Source organism: Stenella coeruleoalba, assembly GCF_951394435.1.
Source record: "Stenella coeruleoalba genome assembly, chromosome: 13".
Taxonomy (NCBI): Eukaryota; Metazoa; Chordata; class Mammalia; order Artiodactyla; family Delphinidae; genus Stenella; species Stenella coeruleoalba.
In genome coordinates, this window is record NC_137159.1 from 76,164,808 (window position 1) to 76,181,352 (window position 16,545).

The window sequence follows — 16,545 nt, forward strand, 5'->3', positions numbered from 1 at the left end:
TAACTTTAAAAGAACTTTAACATGTATATGATGTACATGCTGAGAACTGCAGAACACTGATGAAAGAAATCAAAGATCAAAATAATTGTAAGACTTAAGTATTCATGGATTGGAAGACTCAGTATTGTTAAGATGTCAATTCTCCTCAAATTTAGCAATAGTTTTACAACTATTTCAAGCAAATGAGAAAGATTTTTTTTTTTGTATAGAAAAGCTGATTCTAAGATTTATATGGTAAGGCACAATAATTAGAATAGTCAAAACAAAAAAAGAAGAAGAAAGTTGGAGTATTCACGTTATTCAATTATAAGATTGACTCTAATGCTATAATAATCTAAACTTGTAAAAGTATAGACTTATAAATCAATAGAATAAAGAGTCCAGAAATAGACCCACACCAATAATGTTTAGTCAATTTTTGCCCAAGAGAAAACAATAAAAGCTCAATTAAATGGAACAAGATTATCTTTTCAGCAAATGGTGTTGGAACAATTAACATCCATATACAAAAAAAAATACCTCAACATCATTTTTATATAAAAATTAACTCAAAATGAACCATGGATAAATATAAAATATGCAGCTATGAAACTTTTAGATAAAATATAAGCAAAAATTTTAGAGACCTGGAGTTGGGTGAAGATCTTTTAGATGTGATAAAAAAAAAAATCTAGAAAATAGACAACTGATCAAATTGAACTTCATAAAAATTAAAACTTTTGTTCTGGGAAAGACTGTTAGGAGAATGAAATATGAAGCTACAGACTAGGAGAAAATACTTGGAAATCATATATCCAACCAATGACTTATATCCAGATTATATAAAGAACTCTCAAAACTCAATACTAACCAACAATCCAACTAAAAAATGGGCAAAACACTTCACAAAGTAGATTATATCAATGGGAAATAAACATGTGAATGAAATGCTACTTATCATCACCAGCCATTAGTATTGATAAAATGCAAATTAAAACTGAGGTGAGAAACATATCTATGAGAGTGTCTGAAATAGTATTAAAAAGACCTCAACCACACCAAAGTGGTGGCAAGTATGGGAGCAGCTAGAATTTTATATCTTGCCCATGGGAACCCAAAATTGTTCATGTACTCTGGACAACAGTTTGGCAGTCTCTTATGAACAGGCACTTGTACAAACTCGCAATCTTAATCCAGGGCATTCACACTGGACAACTGACAACTTACGTCACACAGAGACCTGCATATAATGTTTACAGTAGCTCTCTTCATCATCCCAGAAAGCTGGAACTAGCCCAAATGTCCTTCATGGTGAATGGATAACAAACTACTTGTATATCCAAACAATGGAATATTGCTCATCAGTATTTTGAGGGGGGCATTCTAATAAAAGAGAAAACATTTTGTTGTATTAAATAATTATTTTAAATTACCCAGGAAGTGCCTCCTTTGGTTCTGGTTCTGCCTCCTGGTTCTGCCTCCTGTATGCCTACGTCAGAGTCCCCTGTGTTCTGGATTGCTCTCCGTCAGCATTCTCCTTGGTTCCTAGGTCATTTATTGATTGTTCTCTGCTGACAAAAATCATTCTCTGGAAACAGAGGACCAGCTCATGCTCTCATGCTATAGAACTAAAGGGATTATTGTAAAAAGCACATGATTTCAAGCCTCACTACCATCTAGAATTTCTAGTCTAACAGCTTCCAGCTATCAGAGCAGCTGAATGAGTCTGAGAAACACAGGGACATTGGAAGGTGACTGGAATAAGCAAAGTAAGACAGCGTTCTCCCCAGCAAAAGGGGCTCCAAGTACCATAGCAAGCAGCTTCACCCAGGCCTACAGCTACTGTTGTCTCTTCTCTCTTAGAAGCATGGGGTCGGGACCTCTGAGTAACTTATGCAGATGCCAGGCTTTCTGCTGAGTCGTTCAGGCATACACCATCTTCAAAGGACTCCCAACCCATTCGTCCCTTTGAAACACTTGCTTTGCTCAGGAGAAAATGTCACAATTCTTGCTGTTTAATTTTTACAGGAAGCCACGGCACTGATAAATGAGAGCTCACCCATACATGTTTTCACTCTGTTACCTAAGAAACTATCTTCAAAACAGAAGTCCCCATAAATACTCTGGAGATGCATCAGACACTCTCCGGCGCTGTGCGACACTGTGTATATTGTTTGGCAGGCGTTCATTGGGGGAAGATAAACTAGCACATTTTGCCAGGATTCAATTACTCTTGACCCTGACCTTGGCTGGAGGCTGTTTCCAGTTACACTCCATCTTAAAGAAAGACAGCAACTCCTCTTTCCCTGAGGTTCCTTTTCCCCTTCTCTCTTCTGCTGCCCCAAGCACAGCGCTCTACGGGCTGCCTCACTGTGGAGGGAACACGTGCTGCTGCTTCCCCGCTTAGAGTTTTCCTTTGAACCCAGCCTTCAAGTGCACCAAGAAATCCTCTTTAAGCAATGGAATTTTGCTCTTAGAAAGTACTTGATCTTGAAGATCACCATACCACGTGATAGGGTGTTGTTAGATGTAGGTACTCTGTTGTACAGCAGCTCTCTAGAACTTACTCATCTACCATAGCTGGAGCCTTAAACCCAGTGAACAACTCCACATTTCTCTCATCTCCCAGGCCCTGGCAACCACTCTTGGATTCTCTGCTTCTGTGAGTCTGACTGGTTTAAATGCCTCATATAAGTGGAATCAGGCAGCATTTATCCTTCTGCGACCAGCTTGTTTCACTTAGCATTACGTCCTCCAGCTTCCATCATGTTGTCACAAATGACAGGACTTCCTTCTTTTTTTTTTAAAGGCTGCTTAATATTCCATTATGTATATATTTATCCATCCTTTATCCATTCATCTGTCGATGGACACTTGGATTGTTTCCATATCTTGGCTATTGTGAATAATGCTGCACTGAACGTGGGAGTTCAGCTATTCCTTCTAGATCCTGATTTCAATTATTTTTGATATGTCTACTCCCTTGATTGTGGTGATGGTATCATGGGTGTTTGCATGTATCCAAACTTATCAAATTGTATACATTAAACGTGTGCAGTTCTTTGTATATCAATTATACCTCAATAAAGCTGTTTTTTCAAAAGTACTTGATCTTACACCGTATTGCTCACTACAGTATTTTTCCTCCCAATAGTGATGGCCCAACTCAACTCATCAGCACCCCATATGCAACATGAAGTTCCCAAGATTCCACATCCAATGTGTGGTCTACGGGATAAGGTGCCCTGCCCCATCCATTATTCCCACCAGCTTGGACTGGGCTCACTTCAAATATCTTGAAGAAAAACCAAAAAAAGTTTCCACCTGAGGTGGCGCCATAAACTGTGAAACTCATGCAGCCCAAACAGCTGCTGCACCTAACGCTGGGGCGCAGCCAAAGGCCCAATGAATACATTTATATGACGTAGTAATTATAACCGAAGCTGAATGTAGTGTAATTACGCAGTTCTGAGCTGTTCAGTTTTCACAGTACCCTTAAAAGTGAAAATGATGGTTAATATTTGTTGAACACTTGCAATCTGTTCTTCACATATATTATCTCACGTTATCCTTAAAATAATCCCATGTGGTAGGTGTTATTATCCCAATTCTTCTTATGAGAAAACAAAAGCTTGGTGAGAATAAGTAACTTTCCTATAGGCAATGAAATGGTACCTGGCAGGGACAAGGTTTCAGCCCAGTTTGTTTCAGTCCAAAGGCCAGCTTCCTGCCTCTCTGCTATAAGGTAGAGCACTGAGAGATCTGAAATAGTCCAAAAAAAAAGGGAAAATCAATATGAATAAAATATCCTCGCACAGCTGACTAATGTGTGAGTTACATTTAATTCTTACAGAAAAATACAGACCCTCCAAGTTGTTAGAAACTATTTTAAAATGATCTTGAGCCCAATTCTGACATATAGGGATCCTATTATTTCACTATATAAAGATAAAAAAGTCCAGTCTAATTTTAGGATGTAGAGGCAACGGTTACATTTTATCTGTTAACTTTTCAGGTTTTCTTTTCTTAAGAAGTATATATTCTAGACAAATATTGAGAACATACAGATAGTATAAAAAATAAAAATCCCTCAAAATCCCACCTCACAGCAATGAAAGTTGCTATTGGTTTCCTAAATGTTGTTTCCATCTAATGCAGACATCCTGCGTTGCAGAATGCTTTAATAAAATTGTACAAAGCTCTTTTGTTCCACGATTCTTAAAACCAGGAGTATATTACATTTTATGATATTTCACAATTTATTTAACTATTGTTTTCTTCTTGGGCATTTAGATTTTTGCTTGCTTTTCAGGTAATAATCAAACATATATCTATGTATTTCTGATTATTTGTCAGTACACATTTTTTCCAGTGGAATTTCTAGGGCAATTCTAAAAAAGCGTAAGGCTTTATATGAACTCTGCCAATTTGCCCCCAAGTAAACTATTTTCGACTTATTTAGGTGATTTACAAGAGTATTTGCTCACATGTTCACCCCACCAGGTGTTTTTAATCTCTACTAATATGACAGGCAAAGAATGGTATCTTTAAAATTTTTATACTTTTTGTGTGGGATTAAATTTGTTTTCATAAGTATTTTGGATATTTTAAAATTTGTTCTTCATTTCCATTTTTTTCCCCATTGTGATCCAAGAAACTTTTAACATTTAGTTCTAAGGAAATATAAAATATTAAGTTATTAAGCTTAATATTTGTTCCAAACATTTTCCCAGGTTTTTTGCTTGTAGATTTTGTCTATAAGATATGTTGATGAACATAGTTTTTGTGATAAAATATATCAATTTCATTATTATTCTTTTCTTTATCTTATTGTTGTTTACTGACTCTTTGGGTGCCATTTTATTTTGTTTATTTTTTTACACATAAGCCCTCATGTACCTCAAGATCAGGTACCTATGAACTTATTTCTTTTTATGATTCCTTCAGTTTCTTTTTTTATATTTAATTTTATATTAATTTAGAATTAATTGTGGCATATAAAATGAGTCAGGATTTTAACTATGTATATTTTTTCAAACTAGTTGTCATGTTTATTATTCCTGGTGAATAAAAATTATAAAAAGAATGGACATCCATAAAACCCAATATTCCCATCTAGGGACAGAAGATGACTTTCCTTTTTTTCATTTTAAAATTTCTTCTTAAAGTTTTCTTATGTTCTTACGTGTGCTTTGAACATTCTTGTTGGGCTGGATATTTTATGGGTATTTTTATTATCAGGATGAATACAGTATATCCCAGATCACCTTCAAACTGAGTTGTGTATCTACATGAAGAAACTACTGATTTTGTTTTTTTATGTTGTTCCAATAACCTAATTTTAAGTTATTATAAGAAAAATTTAGTTGATTAACTCCTGAGTGTTAATGTTTTTGCAGCTGTAAACCTAGATTATTGGTGTGTGTGTGTGTGTACTCTCAAGAGTAAATCTGGGTATTCGCCTTCTGTATTGTCACCAAATTTACAATTATTATTTAGGTGATATGCGCTTCAGCTTCCAACACTTAATATCATTACCTTAATACTATATTATCTCCAATCTTGAATTATTAAAATTTAATGATCTTTTGGTCTATTTTAAAAGAAGGGTATTTGAGAAACATATTTTCTAAACCCTGATGTATCAAAAGAGAGAGAACCTCTGCTGTTTGTGCTCATCTATGACATGAACAAAAGCCTACTTTTTTCTTCTATAACCCCTGATCCATATATATCAGAACACAAATTCAATACAAAATAGCACAAAACTGGGTTAAGTATTTAATGACAGATATTTCAAGGCTAGTCAGACATACCAAAAGTGTTCAGTTGCACAGAGATGATAAGACAAGTTATTTGTTATCTAGCCAATAAATCCAGTAGACTTCCTACATTGCTGCTGTAAAGCAATTTTAAACATTAGAGCAGTAGCAATACTGGCTACATTTTAGAATATCTACTAATCCCCTGTTCTCTGGAGTTAGCTAATCCTAAACTGAGTAAGTCTCCAAGGGTATGTCAACATAATACTTGAATTATCGTAGCATCTCTAGAACAAGATTTGCCCACGGTCAGCAGTAGCAGATTTCACAGCCAGGATAGAATCCTTTTATATGTCTCTCTAAAAAACTTATTATTTGATAAATGTTATTGCATTATCCCAAGTTTTCAGAAGACAGGCAATAAAATATGTGTATTTCTAGGAACAACCTTAGTTGTTAAATAAAGTGCTATTTTTAAGTGTCTTTCAATCCATAGCCCAACCATGAGCAACTGGAAATAGCTTTGGAAGTTGGAAATACTTTTACTTATCTTTAAGATACTATAGAATTGCTGCCTTCTAAATGGAAACTCTATTAAAGTGCCACGCTCTTGGTACAGAGGAAAATCCTTTAGTTTATTAACTTTTTCCTACTGTCACGTTTATATAAGCCAAGGAAATTAAGAATTGTGAAGAGTTCTGCAAAGTAAACATTGTCATTTTTCTTCCTTCACCTGACACTGTAACTCTGCAATATTCTTCTGTCAAACAGGAAGGGTGGAGGGGGAGATAATAAGAATTATGGAAAGATACAACAAGAAATTTCATGTCTTTAAAAGTCACTAAGTGTTGAAAGAAAAACTGGAAAATGTTTAAGTACAAATTGATCTTGAGGGAGAGAAATCCATATAACCTCATTTTGAATTTGATTCCAGAATGGGATATTTTAGGAGATAATTAATTTAAGGAATTTAAAGGAAAAAACTGGGACTAGATCGCCTTTTGATTTACAGCCATTACAGCTAAGGAATAAAGGAATGGGACTGTGCCTTAATGTCTAAACATTAAGGCAGGCAAAAGAATGTAGTATTAAGAAAATCCACACATATATACCACTTAGCCTATTCTGAAGCTGGCAGTAGTAGTAGTAATTTCCCAATTCAGTAAGTGGCTCTCGGATAATAAAAGAATCTATGAACTGGTCTGGCTCTACTTTAGCCCAAGTCTTTCTTTTTAATTCTGCAAAGCATCCGGTAAGTCAGATGATATTTTGCAATAAATCCTCTTCTCTTTAAACTTGGGAGAGTGGGTTAGCTTATCTGCACCTTAATTCATTTGAGGTGTTGTCAGATAAATAAGTGGAGAGATGGATATATTTAGATATTCATATATATATGTAAACAACTATGAAAATACATGGATGGAAGTTATCAAATATGAATCTCTAGTAATATACTCCTATGGTTTACTAAAGTATATGCAATTGAGTCCCTGTTGCCAACTTTTAGAGATGACCCTTAATGACAAATTCGGGAATTTTTTTTTTTAGTTCTGTTTAAATCTTTCAATATATTGAAGTTCTTGTGGCTTATGTGTGATAGGCAGCTGCAAAACAGCTACCTATCAGAAAAAGTATTCTAAAATACCCACAAATGGTATTATCTTCTAATGGAGCACTAGAGTTTGTATTCAGATGCATGTTTCTTCCTTATAGAATCAGAAATAATAGTTGTGGCACATTTTTATATCATAGCACTTGTTTTATAATCTATATACCATTCTGAGAAAATTATTGGCAACTGGGGATTTAAGAACTGCAAGATGCAAGAGATGTTTGATTCTCTGTGGAAGCTCATTAGGCAAAAATATTTTGAATTTAATGGATTTACCACTGGACAAGTAACATGTGGAGAAAAATGTGCAGGGGCTTCTTCTTTTCTTACTCCTAAAAAAGGGTCAAAGGAAAAAATTCTTTTTCCCCCTGAAGTTGTCAGCTTTCCTCAACTGGGGTTCTTCTTTGGAACCACTGAACAAAGAAAATGATATAGGTGGCTATTTTCTTAATTCTCTCAAGGGTGTTTCTAACAGTACCATTCTAGATGCATAGGAGAAAAGCTGATTCATTATACTCAATAGGTGACTTAGGGCATGAGGGCTAAATTCTCTGGAGATCCAGTTGAGAAAGACTGTATGATGAATGAGATAATGTATACACTGTATTCTGGATTTCTTCTCATGAGGAAGAATATATTTCCTTATTATTTAAGGTAATTAGAGGTGTAGTTTTCTGAAACTTGCAGCTGAAAGCAATTTAACTTATATACCTTACCGTAAGACATGGTAAATTTCAGTTTACCTCTGTTTCCTCATTGATGGACATGGGGTCATTAAGTTAATGTAAAGTCAGTAAGTATGTATTAGTTAGCAAAGAAGTTTGGTATCTGTAAACAAATAATTATTCTTAAAGTTATAAATCATGCCTCTGCTGTGAGTTCCTTTCAGAAGAGTGATAATTTGTTAGCTTTGTAAGATCTTGTGGTTTCCAGACATTTTATTCATCCTTGGAAAAATAAAATTGAATTGTACTGAGCACAGTTTGGATGAATAAACCTTTGACACTTAATGATTTAATAACTAGCAATAAAAATTCAGTCTCAACAATTTGCTGACTGTTGACAGCAGATGTGTAAACCTGACCTCAATTCACGCATTTGTTGACAGTCCTTCAGAAGCTTAAAGATATGGTTGACAAGTGTGTATCAAGCATGGGGCAATTTATTTAAGGTAGTCATGCCCTTGGAGGAAGGGCAGGGACAGTGCCTTCTCAGCATAGTTTCTCACTTGCCTTACTGTGGTGACGACAAGTGAAAGCTATTCCTTGTGGACTGGGCCAGGGTAGATTGAGGGGTTGGGTAGGGTTTGTTACAAAGATTTTTTTAAAAGAGGAGTTCAATTGACAAGTAATTGCACACAATGCTGGTTTTATTTCTACTGAGTCAGCTGTAGAATGACATATTTCTACATTTCATTTTGAAGAATTTCTGAAAATCGAAATCTGGGGTTTTATTTAAGGCAGAATTTTGGTAAAGGTTTTATTGTTTCGGTTATCTACCTATGTATCATCTATCTACTGTCTACCTACCTCTATTGATCTATCACCTTCAAAGTAAAATCTGAAGTATCATTTCAATATATACTATAGATACAAATGTTGCACTGATTGAAGTAGGGGTAGAGTCACAGATTTTCACTCTCTTGCACCTTTTCAAGCCTTCCAATGGTAACTGAGTAACCTTCAAGGAATATTTATCTAGCCCCTTAAAGGATAAATAAAAATCTAAGCATATTCATACAAATATACACTCATCTGATGTAAACCTTTCTTTAACTTCAACTTGTTCGTTGCAATATGGGCACAACCTCCAGCTAAAAGAGATGGGTGTAAACAGCGACTTCCATATTATCCTTATAGAGTTCTGATGCCATCACTGAGAGCATGGGGCTATGGGCAACAGATGACTCAACCACGGAGTCATATAGGTGATGATGATGGAAACTGAGGAAAGGTCTTCCATTACAAGTTTTGAATTCAGAGATTTCATCTAAATCCTGGTTCCATCACTGCTATTGAGTCTGTTAATACTTAACCTCTGTAGTGACCTATTTTCTCATTTGGGAAATAGAGATAGTAACAAAATATTCATTCATCTCTTAAGTGAATATTTTAAGAGTAATGAAGAGGCTTTCGGCACCACGCTCGGTGGTAGGCACAGTGTAAGCTGTCTCCCTACACAGCTGTGTTGAAGGTGACACGGCATAATACGCACAGGTTGCCTAACCGAACACCTGGCACAGAAGCAGGCACTTAATGAGAGCTATTATGTTCACCTTACTGACAAATACAGAACCTGGGCCTCAGAATGAATACTCAGAAAGTAGGAACCGGGAGACTTTATAAAAGCTAAGTTGATGAGATCACTGAAAGAGCTCTCAGTGTTACTCAGAACTTTTGTCACTTTTATCCAATACTGTACTAAAAATTCTATCCAGTGGAGTCAGGCAACAGAAAGAAAGAAAAGGCATCCAGATTGGAAAAGAAGTAAAACTTTTGAAATTCATAGACATCAGGACCATCTATGTAAAACATTTGATGAAATATACCCCCCAAAAAGCTACTAGAATGAGTAAGATTAGTAAAGTTTCAAGATTGAAGATCAGTGTACAAATATTCCTTGTGTTTCTATGCACAAGCAATGGACAAACAGAAACTGCAGTAAAAGCACACAATACCATCAAAATATAAAAAACTTAGGGATAAATCTGACAAAAGGTTTGCAAGTTCTGTATACCGAAGCTTCAAAACATTTCTGAGAGAGAATTTAGAGAATTTAAAAGACCAAAAAAATCCAGAGATATATTGAGTTCATAATTGGAAAACTGAATATTCTTAAAATGTCAGTTTTCAACAAGTTGATCTATAGATTCAATGCAATCTCGATTTAAAACAGCCAGGGGTTTTGTTTATTTGTTTGTTTTTAACTTTTTTCTTGGTTTTTAAATGGAGAAGATGATTCTAAAGTTCAGTAGAAATGCAAAGGACCTAGAAGAGACAAAACAACTTCAAAAAATTAACAAAGTAGGACTAACGATATCCAATGTAAAAACTTATTATAAAACTAAAGTTATCAAAACAGTGTAATATCGATGTAAAGATAGACAAATAGATTAACAGAGTAGAAGAGAGGGTCCAATAATAGTCCCATGCATATATGGATAACTAATTTTTCCAGAAAGATACAAAAGCAATTCAGTGGAAAAAGAATATTTTTTCAAGAAATTGGAAAACTACAAACAAAAAAAACTAAGCTTCAATCAATACATCTCACCATGTATAAAAATTAACTCAAAAAGTATTTTATACCTTAAATTTAAAAACTAAAACTAAAGAACTTTTAGATTAAAACAGGAGAATGTCTTTATGTTCATAGGTTGATTAAAAACTTCTTAAATATTACAACAAAAGCATGATTCCTAAAAGGAAAAAAAAATCAATAAAATGGGACTCATCAAAATGAAAATCTTCTCTTTTTGAGACACTATTAAAATAAATTTAAAAAGTTACAAACTGGAAGAAAATATTTGCAAATCATATATCTAATAAAGGGCTTATATCCAAAATATATAAAGGGGAATAAGCAACTCAATAAAAAATCTGGACAAATTATTTGAACAGACATTTTACCAAAGAAGATGTATGAATCCAAGTTAGCCCATGAAAAGATGCTCAATATCAATAGTCATTAGGGAAATGGAAATTAAAACCACAGTAGAATGACTAAATTGAAAAAAGACTAGTCACATCAAGTGTTGGAAAGGATACGGGGTAACTTGAACTCTCCTGCAAAGCTGGTGTGAAATGTAAAACGGGACAATTACTTTGCAAAACAGTTTGGCAGGTTCTTAGTTAAATACGCAGTTATTGTATAATTCAGCTATTCTACTCTTATTTACTGAATAGAAGTGAAACCATATGTCCATAAAAAGACTTGTACACAAGTGTTCACAGAAACCTTATTTGTAGAGTCAAATGTAGGAAACAACCCAGATGCCCATCAATAGGTAAATGAATACACAAGTTGTAGCATATCCATGCAATGAAGTAAATGAAGTACTACTTACAAACAAAAGAATGAACTACTGATATACTTAACAACACAGATACCATCTCAAAATATTCTAAATGTAAAAGGACAGACCAAAAAGAGCATATACTGTATGATTTCATGTATATAAAATATTAGAATATGCAAACTAACCTATAGTGACAGAAAGCCTATCGGATTTGCCTGGGGATGGGAGAAGGAGAGATAGGTTACAAAGGAGTATAACAAACTTTTGTAGGCGATGGATATGTCTTTATCTTGATTGTGGTGATGTTTCCATGAGTATATACATATGTCAAAGATATCAAATTATACTATTTATGTCCAGGTTGTTTATGTCAATTATACCTCAACGAAGCTGTTAAAATAGTTTGTAGGTGTGATGAGTCTTAATAAGTGGGAAGGTCAGGGTGCTATGGGATCACAGGATGTAGCCTCGTCCTCTAGGTTCCTTCCTAGGGCATCTGTCCAGACTGATAAAGCCAGATATGATCTTGGGGGATTTTTGAAAAACAAGGAATTCACAGCAAGGAAACCAAATGCCAGTGCAATGATGGGAGATAACTCAGAAGAATCTAGAAGCAGCAAGGCAGCATATACTTTTTCAGATTTAACAGAAGTTATGTAACCAGTAACTTAGGGAAACCATATTCTTTTTAGCACATTTACTGTTATTAGCAATAGAAAAAAATCTCAGCTCCTATTATGTACTGAGCCTTTTTGTAAGCTTTGGAAATATAGATATGAATGAGACATATATCTAGGAACGATCATATGTACAAATAATAAGAAGATATTAGTAAATATTATTTAAACTACATTAAAAGTTGTGCTCCATTATCCGTAGCATTGAGGAAACAAGGGGACTATGCCATCCGAGTCGTATGGGGGGATGTGACACACCCAGAAAATTGTTCCAGCCATTGACCCTTAGAGATACTGAGCTCAGAAGGATTGTTTTACCTTAACTCAAGTTCACAGGCTAGACAATGACAGTAATTTACACTGAGAATTAACATTCCAGCATGGATAAGAATGCTTATGCCCTCAGTCAGTTGTGCTCTCCGCTACTGGGAGCACTGAAATAGTTTCCAGAATTTTGTTTCATAAGCATAGGGTCAGAACTGAGAGCAGCAGAAAGATCATCCTTCATGTCTACCTTAGAAACAGACCTATCAACGCTAAGCCCAGTGCACCTGAGCACTCTTTCCCCTGGACTGTGCAGGGGCAACAGATAACGTCCTTTTGTTCCCCCTTTTCAAATCTCCAAGTGAAGCTTCCTTTCTCTGTGGGTCCGTCTTGTTATGGGTTGAATTGTGTCCTCTCAAAATTCCTAGGTTGAACTCCTAACCCCAGTACTTTAGAAAATGACTTTATTCTAGGGTCTTTGCAGATTATCAAGTTAAGATGAGGCCATCAGGGCAGGCCCTAACCCAGTATGACACATACATAGGGAGAACACCTTTGAAGAAGAAGGCGGAAATCCAGGTGACGCTTCTACAAGCCAAAGAACACCAAAGGTTTTGAGCATGCCACTAGAAACTAGGAGAGAGTCATGGTACAGATTCTGCCCTAGAGCCCTCGAAAGGAACCAATCCTGCTGACACACTAATCTCAGACTTCTAGTCTCCAGAACCATGCGACAATAAAGTTCTGTTGTATCAGTCACCCCGTTGGTAGTACTTTGTTAGTACATCCCTAGGAAACTAATACACATATTTTCTTCCATGATGTTTGTGCAACTTGGATGTCTAATTTTTCTGTCCATGCCCTAGACCACACAGATCTACCATCAGTTAGATTTCTATTCTTTCTGCTTTGGTTTGGAAGATACTCTGTGACCTAAAGGGACCTCGCAGAAATCCTATCTTATCCACTGAGATTTAATTTTCCCAGTTCAGCTCTTAGAGGTGGTGGTGTTTTTCATGTAAAAGTTCTATTCTCTCACACTGTTATAGTGTATTTGTATAAGGTACTATATAAGTAACTATCTTATTTTTAACTTGGTTACCCAACTACCCTGTGAGATAGAATGAATCCTATCATTGTCATATTATATCCAAATTGCAGGCATCCTCATTTTAATTGGCTACAGTGACCAAGACTGAAGGTTTGATTTTCAAAAACAAACCATAAAACACAAACCCTAAAAACTATACAACACAGTAACCCAGTGACATAACCCAGTAATGTTAAATTTGAATGACTTATCCATAAGCACCAGTAGTCTAAATCCTTGGGCTTTGAGAACTACTCCCATACCCTTACCTAATTTAATTTTTATGGACGTTATCGAAAGTTCATTATTGCTTTCAATAATTAAAATAACTTGGATATCTAGTGTAGTTTTTATACTCACTCATTCACTCATGCACTGATATTTATTAAATGCTCACTCTGTTCTAAGCATGATGCTAGGCGCTGTGTATTCAGTAGTGAGCCAAACAGACATGGTCCCCACTTTCACATTATACACAGTCTAATGGGGAAATAACAATACATACATAATTACAAATTCTGATAGATATTAGAAGGAAAAAAAAACCCGAGTACTATAAGAAAGAGTAGTATTAAGCCAGATGCCTAAGTAGTTAATATTTTTACTAAATGTATTAGTCAGAACCCCTTTAGTTATAAATGAGAGAAATCTTTCACAAGGGGGAAAACACAACAATAACATAGGGGAAAGGGGCGGGATTTTAGAAAGAACTCTGTGTGCCAACTTCTTTTGCTTCTATTATAAACTTCCTTTCTCCATTCTGGTACTTCTGGGTTTCCATCTTTACAGATTGGAAGTAGTGCAGGAAAGGGCCTTCCTTGTTAGTTCTGGTTCCTTGGTAGAAAAGGTCCCTAGGATATACTCCAGTTAGCCCAGCACGAGTGTTTTATTCGAGGGGTGGGCAATCCTAGAGGAAATGCACACAGCCACCACTTAGCTTAAATAGCTTTCACTTATGTATTTCCTTCAACAAGCTAAGTAGCAACTGTGAGCAGGCAAGAAAGGATATTCTATAAGGTACATCCCATCTGTGCAGGAATTGGCTAGTCTCTCATTGCTTTGGCCTCTACTCACTCCCGGCCAATGTTTCTTGGTCTCTGTTGCCTTATGGTCAGTGTGTGCAAAGCTGACAGCAGCTGTGGAGCAGTGCAGGGGTTAATGCTCCTGGTACTCTGGTGGGAGCTGGGCATGTATGCTCATTAGGAGCCTGGGTACTCTGGGTGCCTCACATTCCAATGACTGGCAGTGGAAACCCTCTTATTTTGATTGCTGACAACCAAGGGTACATTAACTGTTACATCACTGGGTATATATGCTGCTTACCGCTCCTTATCAACACGTTCATCAATTTCTGTACATTCTAAAATGTGTTTATAACATCAGGGTATAGGAAGTGTTTATCTCATTTAAAAGAAATAGACATTAACTGACCCGTGACAGGGTAAACATGTTTAAACCTTTACATTTGTGGAAAATGTGTTTACAGGTACAAGCCCATGTTGGCAAGAAAAGGTTATTTACCACTTTTAAGCATCGAATACAAATTTTTATTCACGCCTATTAAAATGTGGGATGAGAACTGTCACAGCCAAGAGGAGCCTAAGGAGACATGACAATTAAATGACATGTGGTTTCCTCAGTGGGATCCTAGGATTAAAAAACTGATAATGAGTCAAAAACTAAGAAATCTGAATACAGTATGGACATTGGTTAACACTAATGTGTCAACATTGTCGACTGATTGTAACCATACCAACATACAATGTTAATAATGGGGAAGGGTAGGCAAGGGTATATGGGGACTCACTGTACTATCTTTCAAACTTCCTGTAAATCTAAAACCGTTCTAAATTTTTAAAAGTTTACTTAACTAGAATGAGGCATTCTTTATGAAATTTCATTTTACATATCACAATGAATATTGTGCCCATTCCTGCTGAATCATCACAGTCAGAAGGACTGGATATTATAAAAAACAGAAAAATATGGGAGAGGTGTTCTGGACCCCACAAAGGAGTAGCAATTGCGTTTGGTTAGAGTCATTGGTATTTGAAGCCTGAATTTACCAATACTCTCGATGTGTTTTGCTATTAATTGATCATGGTGCATGGCTAAAACATAATTTCTCAGTGACGAACTGATGAACAGAATTTGAGATTTTAAAAGAAGCCATTCAATAAATACAAAATGTCTTTATTTTAAAATCTCTGACCACGTCGATTTGCAGAATGCTTTATTACTCTCCTTTTCATGTTAAAACTCAAAACTGAAAATCGCCTTTCCCCATGGTCCTGTCGCTCTCTCTGCCTCCCCTCCCATCGTTCCTCCTCCCCTTTCTCCCACTCTTCCTTCCGCATTTATCAGCACCCACTCTGCTCGACACTACGCTGAGGCACAGCCAAGGAGCACACCCCCTAGTGGAGAGACACGTGCAAATGTCACCGACGGAATTTTCTATGCAAGAATAAATAGGCAGCTGCCTTTCTCTTTTTCAGATCTTGACAGGTTTGTCCCCTGGAAAATTCACCTTTCAATGGCTCAAGATTAGCAGGGAGAGACGGGCACGAGTTGGCCATTGGCAGAGAAAGCCTGCTATGGGGTAGGGAAAGTCAGGAGGCTCATGTCTGTACTGAGGGTATGTGAGACCCTGGGCAAGTCCATCCACTCCCGTGAACCCAGCTTTCTTGGGGGGCCATGGGATGAAGGTGCTTCCAGCTCAACGTTGTGGTCTTTGATTGCAAGGGCACGGGGCTCTTTAAGAAACATTTGCTCCAGATGGCATTTGAAGGGTTCTAACTCTCTAAGGATTGTCCAAGGAGGGTTTTCCTGTTTTTCCAAGCTGCCCTGCAAAACACATTATACTGTCCAGAAATGATGTTTAAAGTTTCAATAGCTTCTGGTTCTCTGGGCCACATCACCTTGCAGTTGCCCTCAAATTGTTTCTGAATCACGTTTCCTCTGGCACGAAGCAGGAGCCCTCGGTTCACATTACGCCTTACAATGTACAGCGCTCTCACCCTGCTGCAGAGAAGCTTTAATGTCAGAATGAAAAATGATAAAGCATAAATGAAATAGCAACCACATGTTCTCTGCAGCATGGCCCTGGGTCTGCGTGGCCTTTCGAAGCAGGGAGCAAACCACCT

General features: G+C 36.4%; 1 long non-coding RNA gene across 3 annotated transcripts in view; it reads right to left on the bottom strand.

Moving 5' to 3' along the window:
* LOC307196597 overlaps positions 1-16,545 on the bottom strand; it is a 356,801-nt gene that overhangs the window by 34,521 nt on the left and 305,735 nt on the right. For all 3 annotated transcript variants that reach the window (XR_013831178.1, XR_013831179.1, XR_013831180.1), the window contains one exon: positions 3,655-3,741. This is a non-coding gene — a long non-coding RNA (uncharacterized lncRNA). The remainder of the gene's footprint in view (positions 1-3,654; positions 3,742-16,545) is intronic.